Raw genomic sequence first — 15,156 nt, 5'->3', positions numbered from 1 at the left:
CGGGTCCGGGTACTAAACCGGATTTCGGGTTTTGGACCGAATTAGACTTTTGTAGTGTTGTTTACGGTTTCGGTCTAATCTTGTTCTTGATACCAAACTGGGTTTCGTATGCTTGTTGTTTACGGTTTCAGGTTTTGTTTGTCATGTTACTCTCTAGCATACTATTTCAAATTATAAACTTATTACGTAACATCCATCATTCGTATCTTTGTTGTTTGTACAATTCGACTGAAAAAATACATAAAAGAAGATGAATATAACGGTACACTGCGGGACTCTAATTAGAACACGTGCAAATGAGGTGTATGCAAACAAATACAAACGTTATTAAAAAACTACACTATTTTTATAAAAAAACTGCACTATTTTTATGTAAAAAAATCTGCACTTAACATCACTATTTTTATAAAAAAAAAAAATTGCCATATTTTTATAAAACAAAACTACACTATTTTTATAAAAAAAATTGCACTTAACAACATTATTTTTATTAAAAAATACTGCATTATTTTTTTTAGAACTGCACTATTTTTATTAAAAAAATTTGTACTAGGAAATAACTTTTGGTTTTTTAAGAAAAAAAATCAAACCATAATGCAATCAAGAGAAGAAGCCGAAACCAAAAAAAATTGACAATATAATGTGATTCACATGAGAGACCGAATCAATTCAATCGGACAACATTTTTTTTTATTTTGGTAATTTTTGTTTACTTTTTGTCGATAAAAAAAAAGAAAATAACTTTTGGTTTTCCGGTCCGGTCTGCGTTAAATCCTTTAATTCGGGTACGGTCCGGTCCAAACCCGAAACCCTATTATTGATAAAACCCAAACCCGAAAACCGGCCCATTAATATGATAATCCGGTTCGGTCCGGGTCCGGTCCCGGTTTTTTTCCAGTCCGGTCCGGTCCCACGGGTCGTATGCTCATCCCTAGTTGAACCCTAAGAATCACAAGATCTCACGTAAAATACTGTGATTCTGGTTGCCTACCTTATATATGGAGTGAATAGGATAAATGGTACAAACCATTCATCTCCAAACAAACTATCGCGGTATTTTGCCCATTTGCTGTCTAATTTATGTTTTGAATCTATGGTTGCTCACTGCCGTTTCATTTGTTAGGGTTTCAACAATCAGAAGCCACCACAAACTATTTCATTCTCCCTCACACAACAACAGAGAACTTTCTCTGCAACAGACTGGTCGAAAAACAATATTGATACTCATGACTTTGCTTCTATATGGGTGTGTCAAGAAATGATTTTGGTAAATATACCAGTTTCAGCGTTTCAGTTATCACTTATTTCTCTACCCTCCCTTCTCCTTCTATCTCTCTTTATCTCTCTGGTTTAACTATTCGATGATTAGCCCAAATGTAAACTTTGATGTATATGATATCGAAAAATTCTATATTTGCCTCCTGCTGCATGTGTGTTTAATGGATGTATGTATTATATTTTTTTGTTTTGAAGCCACGAATCTTGATGGTAATGGCTATGGAAATGAATGCAATTTTGTTTTTTCTTATTTTCTCATTTTGTGTCCGGAACTCTTTGGATGAAAGAAGAAGCATATTAGGCACTTGATGGAAAACCCCACGCTGAGATATGATGGAAACGACTTTTTTCGGCTGATTAAATCTGAGGTCTTCAAGGAGACGACTCACAAATGGAAACTGATATCCTATTTAGGAACTTCAATTTTATTCTTGCTAGTTAAACCATTGATTTCTTAAGAACAGACTACGATCTATATTTCTCATTCTACTCGTTTTTTCCATATTAAACTCATAGGAAGTTGATGGGGGAGATCTCCATGGAAGAGGTAAGCTAGATTATCACATATTTTTTGCTTTATATAAAAATTCTTAATTTATAATTTCTAATCGTAATCGTTGGGGTTTTTTTCCAGGGCCCGCTCATTAATGTCAATTTTTCTTCAACTATAATTTGGATGCGTAAAGAACAGAAAGAACAAAGAATGTGTTAATGTAAAAGTTATTTATTTGCTTGATTGTATCAAAGTTAAAGTATGCTATTAGTTGCAACAATTTCAGGATCAAATGTAAAGTATGCTATTATTTTGCAGCAATTTCAGGAAGGATTGTGCAATTGTCTCCATCCTTCTTATATTGACTTTTGTTGTTTGAGTGATAGATTTATTTCTTGAAAAAAGGTAAAGAGAAGCCATGATATGAATAAATGAGGGTGCAATTCTCACCATTCTTCTTAGATCGTTTATAACGCTAATGGTCTTTGGATATGATGTTTGTTCTTATGTATATGTATAAAAATAACATCCAAATACAAAGCAATTTAACTGCTATAATAGGTTAGTTTCTCAAAGTATATGGTCATATTTTGTAAAAAACAGGAAGCAAAACGCTATTGTAACTACATAGATTGTCAATTTTTATTGCCTTAAAAAGAATCATGATACAAGAAATGAGCTGCTGCCTAAATTACATGCTTTTGGTAATTTAATGTTTTTCAATATACCTTTTCATTCTTCATTTAGATCATGAATGTTTTATTTTTAGTAAGCATGTTAGTATTAAACATCTTTTGCTTTTGTATCATTTAATTTACTAAAAGGTGACAAACTTCTATTGTAATGTTATTTCATTAGATTATATCCACATTTCGTACTCTTAATATGAAACAAAAACAAATGAGATTTGTTTATATTTTCTATTTAGTTAGAATAATAGATCGTGTATTATTTCTAGTTAAAGATATTGTATTAACGTTTTATTTATTTATTAGGTTTTTTTTCAGGTATTTCTTAGAATTTTGGAAACCAAATTATTCCAATGATTACTTTACATATATTTAATGAAGTTTATAATTCTATGGAAAAAGATTTTGATGCAAGTGACATGTATATTTTTGTTTTTTTTTTATTGGCTAAAATGTTAGCATTTTATAATATGCAATTATTCTACATAGAGAAATAGAACATTATATATTTTAGAATATTTAAATATACCATTTATAGATAAATAAATTAAATATCATCAATAGTTATATTCTAAAATACATATAACAAATACATTAAAACATAAATCTGACAAACAAAAGATTATTTTTCAAAATCACACAATCAAAAATTGCAAAACTGAAAATTTACAAAGCATGCTTACTACATGTTCTTTAGAATTTAATATGTTTCTGAACAATAACTTAAACAATCAAAAATTTCAAAATAATGCCCCTATTAGTCTGTCAAATGTATGATAACAAGTGATTAAAATTGTCAAAAAGGTCACCGGTTACATTAAACCGTCAAAACGCTGCAAGGAACTACCTCGCACCTAAAGGAAAATGATCGTCACATTGAAACTAATTGCCGAAACAAACTAATCGTACCTGTCGCTTGGTGCGGGTAAATGGTTACTTTATATATATATATATATATATATATATATATATATATATTCATGCTTGCGTATCAATTGTTTAACGGGTTTGGGCTCTGAAATGGACTCATATTGGTTTTAAACATCGTTAATAAAATAATAAGAAAATAAAAAGTGATTTGGGCCTTCGTCATTTTTATTTTTAATCCAACTTGAGACCCAATTGACGGTGGCTCTCGACTTAAAATTGCTCTTGAGTATAAACTTCATGATTGGTTGATCATAGCCCTTGCCATTTTTTTTTTCGAATGGCATACATAGCCTTTGCCATATTAATATCGATCACATGCACATTCATCAAAACTCTGCTTTGTTGTCTACTTACTTTTGAATGTATTTCATCTCATTTTGCCGCTTTTCCATTACCAAGAGACTTTAGACTTTCTAATGTATCCGTCAAGTCCATGTGAATGTCGTTTGTACTTCATGATTTGAAGACCAACTTCCATCGGTATCCATTGAATAGACGGAATGGAACATCTCTTATCACATAGATTGCACTTATAATTACTAATGAAAATAAAAAAACATTAATTCAGGTGCAAAATCACAAGATGCTATATTTTGATTTTTCCTAAAAAGAAAATTAACTCCCACCAGAACCCCTCGAGTATGCGGAGGGACGTAAAAAACTTATGCATGTCTTGCGTACACAAGATAAAATCCCTCAAATTAATTGATCTACAACCAATAAGGTTCTTGGGTGATACTTATAAGAGCAAGTTAATAAACCATCGCTTCCTTTAATATTTATGGACTTTGTAAAATAAAATCCAACTCCCATTAACCTATTGAATAGGGGATGAGAAACTCACGCAAAACATCTCAAACCCAACCGAAATCCATCGCATACATTAATGTAAAAAATCCTTTTAAGCTAAAAATATGATGTAGATCGTACATGGACAAAAATAATCATTTCAATTCATTTAGTGGTCGAAAAAAAACCACTAAACACTATTGTTGCCGAGCTAGCCTCTGATTATGTTCCAGAAGCTTCTATAGTGCCTCATCACAAGGTTGTTTCACAAGTTGATACAAAGCATGGTCTATCTGTTGCTAGTTGCTACAGTGCGTCATCATGATATTGGCTTACAAGATTCCACTAAGCCTACTTATGGTCTCGATTTTTTTCCAAGGTTGGTATCGGTTTTCAAATGGTTGTTTCGAGTTCACCATCCAAACCACCGGGGTTTGGTTGTCAAATATTTGCCTCTGTGGTTGAATATAGCTCGGCTAAATTGTCTTCAACATCAGTTAGATCTAAAAGAAATTCTGAGTCTATGAACATTAGCATTGATAGTATTAATGGTGGCTCTATGATTGAAAGTATGACAAGGTATATTAAAGTGGGTAAAGTCTTGGGATATGAAATGAATGAGTGTAAAAGAGACATGCAAAAATTATTAAAACGAATGTGTTATCCATAAATGTGGTATTACTTGTATGGAAAATGTCGTTATACCATAAGTAGAGTGGGTCATGTCTAATTCAAATGGTTCATGGTAAATGTGTACACTTCGCAAAACCGGAATGAGAAACCTGATTTATGGAATTTCGTAGTGTCTTTCATGAATCGTGGGGAAGGTGCATATATTATTTTAGTTATTTTAATGTAAGTATGTGGGAGGTTTGGTACCTGACTTTGCAAGTAATCTTCTAAAGATTTTAATAATTTCATTACGGATGTGAGATTAGTTGATATTCCATTAGGAAGTGATGTTCTCATGAGATGTAACGTGTGTGTCTTGAAAATGGCGAAGTTGGATCTTTTCTTGGTTTCAAAAGATGTGATTGAATTATTTCCTTCTATTTACTTGGTGGATAACTAGATATTGAGTTGAAAAGGTCGGATCAACGCCCAATTTTATTGAAAAATACACAAGTGGATTATGGGTTGGTGCCTTTTAAATTATACAATTATTGGTTGGAGTGAAAAGGATTTGATGAGGTAGTCAAGTCATCACCAAAGATTTTATCCATATAAATTCAAAAAATAAGTTACTGTTTTCAACAAGAAGTTGAAAATATTAAAAGCTAAGAAGTTCAATGGATTAATTGAACTTTAAATATTAAAAAATATTTAGAGTTTATCCACAATTGAAAATATTAAGATTTTATATGGATTAAGAAGTTGAAAATATTAAAAATAAGATTTTATCCACAACCCATTGAACTCGAAGAAGTTCAATGGATTAACACATCACTACCACATCAGTATTTCACTTTTTATTCAATTATACTCTTTAAAATCCACACTCCATTAAACCTTACAAAGTTTAATGGATTTCTATATTTGGTTTGAAATTTTAATTGAAAAAGAAAAAGATTAAATCCAATGAACCACTCAATGAACATGCAACTCTCTCATTCAACTCTCATACATGTCATCACTCACACTCCATTAAACTTCTATTCAATCATAGTCATCATCTATTCAACTCTTATTAAACCCCCATTGTGGATGCTCTAAGTTCAACTTGTGACAATCTTCTGAAAGGTGGAAAAAAGAATAATAAGTTGAAAATGTTAAAAACAAAGTTGCTTTAAGTCGATGTTGGCCTTGCTAATGATCTAATTTCGAGTGATCCAAGTGTGCTTTTAAAATTTTTGAGAGAGTTAGAAAGATTTTAATTAGGTGACATAACTCTAAAAGAAAAGATCAAGTGGGCTGTTGAGGTGTACAAAAATTTTGGTCCTCATCATGGCATTCTTAATGTTGGGGATGCCATATAAATGATTTGTGGTATCACGATACATAATGATTGGTGTATGGACTTGTTGATGGTAAATTACTAATATTTTTTTGGCTATGTCAAGGAGGAGGAAGAATTTTTTGGCCTTGCAAAAGTAAAAAGGCTTCATGTGCTAAAGGCTTCTAGTTTATGTTTGTTAAAAGGAATTGGCCGGGACATCTTACAAGGTGAGTTATGATGTTCGTTGAGGAATTTAACACTACTAGTTACGTCATGATTGGATGTAACTCTTCTTTTATTATCACCAATTCATCAAAGATTTTAGACCTATAAGCTTAATCGATATTTAAGACAATATTATAGCTAATTTGTTTACGAATAGATTTGCGAAGTTGGTGGATTATTTGTTTAGGTTGAAGAGTTTGTTTTTATTAAAGGTATACAAGTTTTGGACGACATGTTCATTGTTAATGAAATTTTGGATTGGTTATAAGGAGTTTAAAAAGGAAACTCATGTTTTCAAATTTGATTTTGGAATAACTTATGTTTTAATTTCTTTGGATTTTCTGAATCAATTCTTAATTTTATGAGATTTGGATCAAAATGGATCAAGTGTATTGTGTCTTGTCTTAGGTGGTGTTCGTTGTTTTATAAAAGCTCTTCCTGACCTCTTATGTTTGCGCTGAGCAAACAACGCCTAGAGGTTTGGTCTCACAGTATGTTTGCTTTTAGAAGGCCACATACCTAAAAAGGTATGCACATCCTATTCTTAGTGCAAATATGGACCTATATCTTTGTTGATATTTATCCAGATATAATAGGTATAGTTAAGTGAATATGAATCGGACCAACCTGTCTAGCTCCTGCTCCCAAGCTGCAAGAGTCCAACTCTTTTGCAGTCCAACATCTCCACTCCAACCACCTTGGTCATGAACTTCACCTCCTTCACTCCAATCAACTCATTCCAACTGACTCGATGTTATGATCTTACTTTCCTACATACTCCTTCTTAATGTATGTCAGATGTATCCTTCTTCCCAAGGTAAAAAGTACCCCCATCACTTAAGCTCTTGGTCCAAATCTCATTACCTACTTCCCAAGATAAAAAATAGACAAAACTTCATAAATGGTCCCCGTGGTTTCACAAAATCTGAAGTTTAGTTCCTAAGTTCAAAAACCTCACATATTGTCCCTGTGGTTTTAAAACGATTAACAAAATTTAGCTGACGTCGTCATCTTTTGGCCGTTAATAGAAGGACATTTATGTCATTTCACAAAATAGGGACCCTTTAATATATAAAGGGTCTCACCTCTCTCTCTCTCTCTCTCTCTCTCCCTCTCTCTCTCTCTCTGCCTCACATTTCTCTTTGTTTTCATAGTTGACGAGCCTATCAAGAGCATATTTGTTTTTTGCTCTATTTAGTTGTTTCGATCTAATGGTGGTATAGTTTCTAATATTTGTAGATTAAACTCCGGTCCCTTTTTATAGTCTTTAATCATTTTTCCTGATCTAAATCCCTAAATTCAAATCAAAGTTAATGTTTGATTCTCTTCCGTCAAACAAACCATTTTCATCAAATCTCAATACACCAAAGCATGTAAAATCTTCAAATTCATATGGCCTCAGTTAAATTAATCATAATTAGTGCTCTAATTTGATATTCTTTTATAGAATTTGCATCAAGGATATCCAACTGAAATATGATTCGATTTCTTAACACATGAGACAGAAACATCTCCAAAGCTTATAAACTATTTAAATCAACCTCATATACTATATAGTGACTGCACTGTATGTATTTTCAGCTTGCTTGAAGGTTTTCCATTTCTCTGGACTTTTGAAGAAATATTTCAGATTATTTTCTACACCCGAATCTTAAAGTTTGAAGTTTTGCACGCTATGAAGACACTCTTGTAAGAAAGAACAAGAAAGAAGGTCCAGTTGCTTTCAAGTTATGGGAAAGATGATCTCTTAAAGGTACTTTAAGAGAGAAAGAATCAACCCCTTCAGAACCATTCACCTAGAACATAACGCCCCTCTCCTCTCACGTATGTATCAAATAAAACAATATGCGTCCTTGCAAAGACGACCAAGTCTGATCTTCAAATATGATTCACAACAGGTGTGGTGGGGTGACTTATGTGGTTGGTATTAGTTTGTGCCTATAAACGAACTCAAAATTGTATGTGCCCAAAACGAAATAAAAAATGATTTACCCTAAAATTTGTCCAGAAGCTCGATGAGTTTGTGGAAAAAATCTAGAAACATGAAGTCATTGTGTGTATGTGTTTGTCAAGAACCTAGAAAGTCAATGTGTTTGTTCATGCGTGTCTGTGTGTTAATGAATTTAGAGAAAAAACACTCAAATTTGTATGCCTTCGAAAAAATAATCTATACTACAAATTATCGAGGTGTTTTGCTCTTACCAAGTTCTTCATAATTGCTTTTTAGTGTGTGTATGTATGAGTTATGTATGTGTATTTGAAAGAAATTTGAGTTAGAAGGAAGAAGACGATAAGTAAATGGGCCGGCGAGAGAGAGAGAGAGAGAGAGAGAGAGGTGGGACTCTTTATATATTAAATAATTATATTTTATTTTATTTTTTTTAAATAACAAAAAACTTCATATATGGTCCCTGCTTTGTAAAATAACGGAAATACCCCTCTATTAATGGCTAAAAGATGACGGCGTCAGCTAAAAGGACCATTTGTTAAAAGCTTTGAAACCACAAGGACCATCTGTGAGGTTTTTTGAACATAGAGACTAAAATTCAGATTTCGTGAAACCACAAGGAGCATTTATGGAGTTTTGTCTAAAATATATTTCTCCTATAAATACACCCCTTAATACACATAATAAAGGATCCACTAGTAAGTTCTCATACTCACTTTAAAAAATTAGACTTACATAACAGGTTTCCTCCAACACGGAGAAACCGATTCCATTTTATATCGATCTAACTTGATCGTCGGAGGTCTCTCCCAGGACGCAGTTCCTGGGGGCGGCCCTAACGATCTCTATGACGAGTGTTACATGTCTTGGGACTAGCTAACGACACCCAAGGGTGAGACCTGAGATCCGTGTTCACCAACCTGATGACGAAGAACTTGTGCTCCATCATTTGGAATATGTAACATCCTGTTTCGAATTGTTCCTATTTTGAATTGGTGATCAAAGGGCTGGGTATTACCAGGCAACAGAACCTCGAGGAGTTGGGTTTTGGACCCAGTTGGAGTTAGATAATGTATCTTGGTTGCTCGGGTATTAAGTTGGAGTTTTTGGACCGAAAGGTATGAATTTATTTTGAAGTATTGCAAGGAACTCGACGAGTTGGGAGGCTCCAACTCGTCGAGTAGAAAGCTTTCCAGCCGCGTGGATTGGAGAACTTACTCGACGAGTTGGAGAGTCCCAACTCGATGATTTGATGCTGGAAATGGAAAACCTAATTTTTCGAGCATTGTACCCTATTTAAAGGACTTAACTTCTAGGGTTGGCCTCCTTACCAGCCTCCTTGCCTAGAAGAAACCTGAGATCGTTTTCCCCACTTGTTCATTGAGTTTTGAGAGTTGTAGAGTGATTCTTGAATGAAGTCTTGAAGAGAGGAGTATCAAGCTTGGAGGAGTGATCTTGGATCCAGAAACTCTACATCAAAGGCTACATCTTTGAGGTATAAAGTCATAACCTTGACATGTAGCTTAATAGATCTCATCTCTTGTAGTTTTGGCTTGGTTTTGGGACTTTGACTTGAGTATCCAAAGAAAAGAGGTTTCCAGGGGTTGAGGATGTAGATCTGGCCCCTACATGACCTCTAGAGGATTAAAGTTTCAAACTGTAATAGCCTCCATGTCCCATTCATGAAATATGTCCATTATGAAGCCAAAAATAGACCTTAGAGAGTGTTACAAGCATGCATGGACGTAAAGTTGGAAACTTTACGTGATTAAACCACCTTAGGACCTTAGATCTGTGTTTTGGGACATTGGAGTGAGAGTTTAAGGGCTTAATGGGTCAATACCCTCCTTAAAGGAACTAGGGTTTGGGTTTAAAGCTTATTAGATAATCCTTGGGGGTAAAGTTGGAAACTTTACCCTTCCAGACATCTCTAAGGATAGGAATCCGATGTTGGAACCCTTGGATTCAAGAAAAAGGGCTTAATGCATTAAGTGGGTTGGCATACTGAAGAACTCGACGAGTTCATAGGTGAACTCGATGAGTTGGGTTAGGATTATCCCGATTCTTTTGGAAAACAGAGGGACTCGACGAGTTGGATCGCAATATCGCGATTCTGACTTTGGGGTGGACTTGACGAGTTGATAGGTAACTCGACGAGTTAAGTCAACTCGGAGCATTGACTTCGACTTTGACTTTGACCTTTGACTTTGGACAAGTTAGTCCCAAGGGGTGCTTGGAGTAAACCAAATTATAATGAAGGAGATTATGGGCTTAGGATAAGGTCCGTAAGGGGTTGGGGCCCAATTTGGAAAATTGGGCCATTGATGGATTTATGGACATTATAGTGTTGGGCTTTTGTTTTGGGCTTGGGTCTTAGATTTGAATCATACTGGGCCAGGGGTAGAATGGTCATTTTACCCCATCTATAGATTAAGGGTTATAGCATGGAACCCAATTGCTAATTGGGTAAATTGATTGGTAATGGCAGCTCGGGAAGTCGGCGGGGCAGCAGCTAAGGATTTCATTCGGGAAGCTTCTACATTCGAGGTGAGTCTCCTCACCGTACCAATGGGTCGAAGGCACCAAGGCCGACCCATGTATTTGGTTGTGATGATTATTGTGAGTGTGCTATCGATACATTATGTCTTTATGATAAGACCATGTGGGGGTTCCCATGGCAATTAGTTATATGTAGTATGTCAGTTGTCTTCGTGACTCTTGCATGTAGTGGTTACTTGCGAATGTGCTGTCAATATGTTATGTATTTATTCGAAGACCATGTGGGGGTTCCCATGGCAGTCAGTTAAGACCATGTGGGGGTCCCCATGGCCTATTATGTGATATGTGGTATACTATTTGTTTATGTGATATGTGGTATGCTAGTTGTCTCTGTGATACTTGCATGGAAGACCCCGGGGGTTCCCGAGGCAGATGGATGTCAAACCATTGGGGGGTTCCCTTGGCATTCCAGGCTAAGATCATGTGGGGTTTCCCATGGCACCGATGTAAGACCTTGGAGGGTTTCCATGACATCCTTATATTCCAGGAAGACCATGTGGGGGCTCCCATGGCGATGGGCTAAGACCATGTGGGGGCTTCCCATCGCACCCGGTGTAAGACCTTGGAGGGTTTCCATGGATTCCTTATATGTTTATGTGCATGTCTTATGTGATTGATATGGTTTATGTGATTATGTGGATTATGTGGGGTATGCTATGGGGAACTCACTAAGCTTCGTGCTTACAATTTTTGTTTATGGTTTCAGGTATCATCGGTTTGGAAAGGAAGGGCCCGACTTGATCGTAGCACACATACCCGTGTTTTCCGCAATATGTGATTTCGGATTAACTCTGATAAATGTTTTTAATTAGCAACTTTTTTGGAATGTATGGATTTAATGATATCTATGTTTTGACTATATTAAAAATGGAAATTTTACCCTTGAGTTTTGGGTCATTACAGAATCATTCGTAGGATGCCCAAAAAAATTGTCACTCTCTTGATCGTGCGTCTCAATCTGTTATGATACTTCCACATAAAAAAACCAAAAAGCTTCTGGTACACGTATCTATCCATTATGGTTGCATGTTCTCGTTACGTCCTGCGAAAAAAATGGGGGAAGCAAACACATACCTTCTTATTATTTCGCTTATAATATCATAGTACTAGTAATGCATGGAGTAACAGACCTAATGCATGAAAAATACTTTTACATAAGCGATATAATCTTATGTGGGTCTTAACAGTCAACACTGGACCTATAAAAATTATTATATACAAGTTGCATTAGACATTATACAATGGCTTGGAAATACTAAAACAATGCTTGAATTTAGTAGTTTATAGTCTGACCCTCTAGTAGGCTAGGTACTTAAATCATGCCCATATAAGGAACAATCATACAAAAAGGAAGAAAGCTAATTCTTTTCACTACTTTATATCTATCAGATGATGCAGGGGCGGAACCAGAAACTTTCTCCAGGAGTAGCACACAAAAATATCCCAATAAAATATAAATTGTTATATGAAATTAACCATAAAAACTCATTGGTTATATAAAGAGTAATTGCCAACTTAACTACAAAAATTTCACTATTTAGAAAGAGGCAAGTATAGAGAGAAGGACTAAAAAGAAAAGCCATACCCTGTAAATTTTATGTTTACATCAACGCTTGAAAGGAGTAAATCGATGGCATCGGCTAGTTGTAAGAAAAGCCACACAAAAAATCAACCAACTTGAGATCTGATAGGTTGCATAATAGTCACACGCCATCCACATAGAACGAGAAGTATCACAATCACAATCCGTTTGAAACTTCATTCAATATCAGCAATGAGACTTCCACACACCAACAAACATCCAAAGAAAGCAACACCCAAGAATAGGGGAAACGTTAAAAGAAATAGCATCAAAACATCTCTACACCAAAGAAACCAAGCAGGGGTAAAAAGGTCTAAACTGCATAAACTACAAACTACAACCTTGAATATTAATAAAACCAACAAAAAAAGAGCATAACTATAAAGGACCATCACAGTAGTGAAATCTTCTACAATGCTACTTGAATAAAAGTAAGCAAGTCACTTTAAATGGACAAAAACAAGTTTGACATGTAAAAGTTCCTAAAAAGCCAAAAACCCTTAACTGAAAGCAAATTGCAAACAAAAAAAAAAAGTGAACATTAAGATTTATCAGTCCACTACTTAACTATCAACATCCAAGAAAAACATTAAACCTTAACCTTTAAGAAAATCAACATACCGAAAAATTATTAATAAGCATTATCTCAAACAATTAGGTTCTTAAAACAATCTGTTGTCATCTTTACTACCCAATTTAAGAGAATTTAGATACAAAAAATATTATAATATTATATCATCCAAAGATTTTACGGGTCAAAGAAAATTCCAATCGCTTATCAATCTTCTTCATCATCTTAATCATAATACAAGTTAACCAAACACTTCCCAAATAGAAAACCCAAACGAGAAATTAAAAAGGAGGGAATGGAGTCACCAAACTTACTAGAAGGACAACGATCGTGCAGCCGCATATGAGTAGTGGTTAGGGATGACATAGAGCCTTTTCCTCGCTCACAATATATAAGTATTTGGCGTATGTTTCATTATTTCTCCCCCTTTTTCAGGAACGAAAAATTTGTCTCGCTATTAGTGATATTATTCATATCCTGTGGCCGTATTTAATAGACATACAACATTTTAGGCCCTCAAAATATTGGCCTTGTACAGTAACCTTGATCCAGAGCATTGCAGACTCATGATTATTTAGGCTTTCCGACAAGCTCTTGAGTTGAACAAAATTTATATAAGGAGTAGCACCTTGAGTACTAGAGAGAGATACCATTGATTTGTTTCTCCTGTCTTCTTCTCGGGAATTTTTGAGGGGTAGCACGGGCTACCCCTGCCAACTAAGTGGTTTCGCCCCTGAGATGATGCATTATATCTAGCAACAACAACAATACACTATAGTTGTCCCCATCAGTACACTGTTAGGACTATATATATATATATATATATATATATATGTATATATATATATATATATATATATATATATATATATATATATATATATATATATATATATATATATATATATCGAAGTAACAAAAAAACAGATTAGAAATTTTATAGCAATTGCTTCTTATTTTTGGCTTCACCTCGACACTAGTGCTACACCTAGGATATGATTCATCTCTACTTTCGATTCCTATAGCAACACCTACTTTTAATCCCGGTCCAAGATTCAAATTATCATAAACCCTTTACCCTATATCACTATATCTTACCACCGCCAAGCATCATATGTGAAATTCGGTATGCAATCAGTAGAACAATTAAAAAAACAGAATAATGATGTTAGAAATACTCTTGAAGCCAAATTCACTCCCACAACCATCAGTCGATTATTCATGTCTGAATCAACCTTTGCATCAGCCTCCGACCAAATAAATCTAAATTAAAAAGAATGTCTCAAATCCATTCCTAGCTACCTTGACATTGATTCCATCTCTAGAACCTACAATCTGGCACACTGATCTCCAGCTTTCCATTCTGACGTCTGAGATTCTCCGTCTCAACTGGCTTACTTCTTTAGGTAAAGTCTTCCTTACCTTTTTAGCCTCTTAAAAACATGATTGCAAAATCTAAACCTCGGATCCCTGTAGTCTGTTTTATCTTTCCTGACTGATTTTTGAAGTTATAATCTATACCAGTCAGTTCACCCGACATTTAGGCCTTCAAAATGGCGATTCAACTATTGGAAATAGATGTCCAATATCATAACCAATTGGTGTAACTTTGTGAATAATAGCAAATTCCTTTTTTGTAACAGCCCAAAAACAATATAAAATTTTTCATTTTTAATTAAGGTTTCCAATTATAAGTTTGATACCAAAATCCACTACATAATCATCATCATATAAAATCATCAGAGTGTCAACTATAGTGAAGGCGGAAAAATGGTGGAGAGTGAATGCTGCGCCATCAAGTTGGACCCTTCCCGTTAGAACCGGAAGTACCTGAAATCACAATACAAGCTGTAAGCTAACGCTTAGTGAGTTTTCCCAAAATGTCACATACCAATCATACAAATGGGCCCAGCCCTGGGGTTCATTCAAACCCAAAATCCATGCCCTTCAAACGAGGCCCAAAGCCTTTCTCTTTTAATGGGCTCAAAATCCTTAGTCTAAAAGCAATAATAGGCCATAAGGCCCAAAAGGTCCAACAATGCCACTTAAGGCCCATTCCATGACACACAAGGCCCATAAAAGAAAACTAGGCTCACCAATCCTAATGGGCCAAGGCCCAAAACTAAATAAGGCCCAAGAGTCCCAAAGTCCAAAAC

At 34.9% G+C, this 15,156-nt stretch overlaps 1 long non-coding RNA gene across 1 annotated transcript; it reads left to right on the top strand.

The window, feature by feature from the left end:
- The first annotated feature begins 1,040 nt into the window (after positions 1 to 1,040).
- Positions 1,041 to 2,136, top strand: LOC145169276 (uncharacterized). The gene is made up of 2 exons (XR_013742404.1): positions 1,041 to 1,825; positions 1,913 to 2,136. It is a non-coding gene; the product is annotated as an uncharacterized LOC145169276 (long non-coding RNA).
- Positions 2,137 to 15,156: the final 13,020 nt, after the last annotated feature.

This window comes from Lactuca virosa, chromosome 4 (genome assembly GCF_052849685.1).
Source record: "Lactuca virosa cultivar CGN04683 chromosome 4, Lactuca_virosa_CGN04683_v6, whole genome shotgun sequence".
Taxonomy (NCBI): domain Eukaryota; kingdom Viridiplantae; phylum Streptophyta; class Magnoliopsida; order Asterales; family Asteraceae; genus Lactuca; species Lactuca virosa.
Note: the sequence above shows the minus strand (reverse complement) of the source record. Positions and strands in the feature narration are given on the sequence as shown.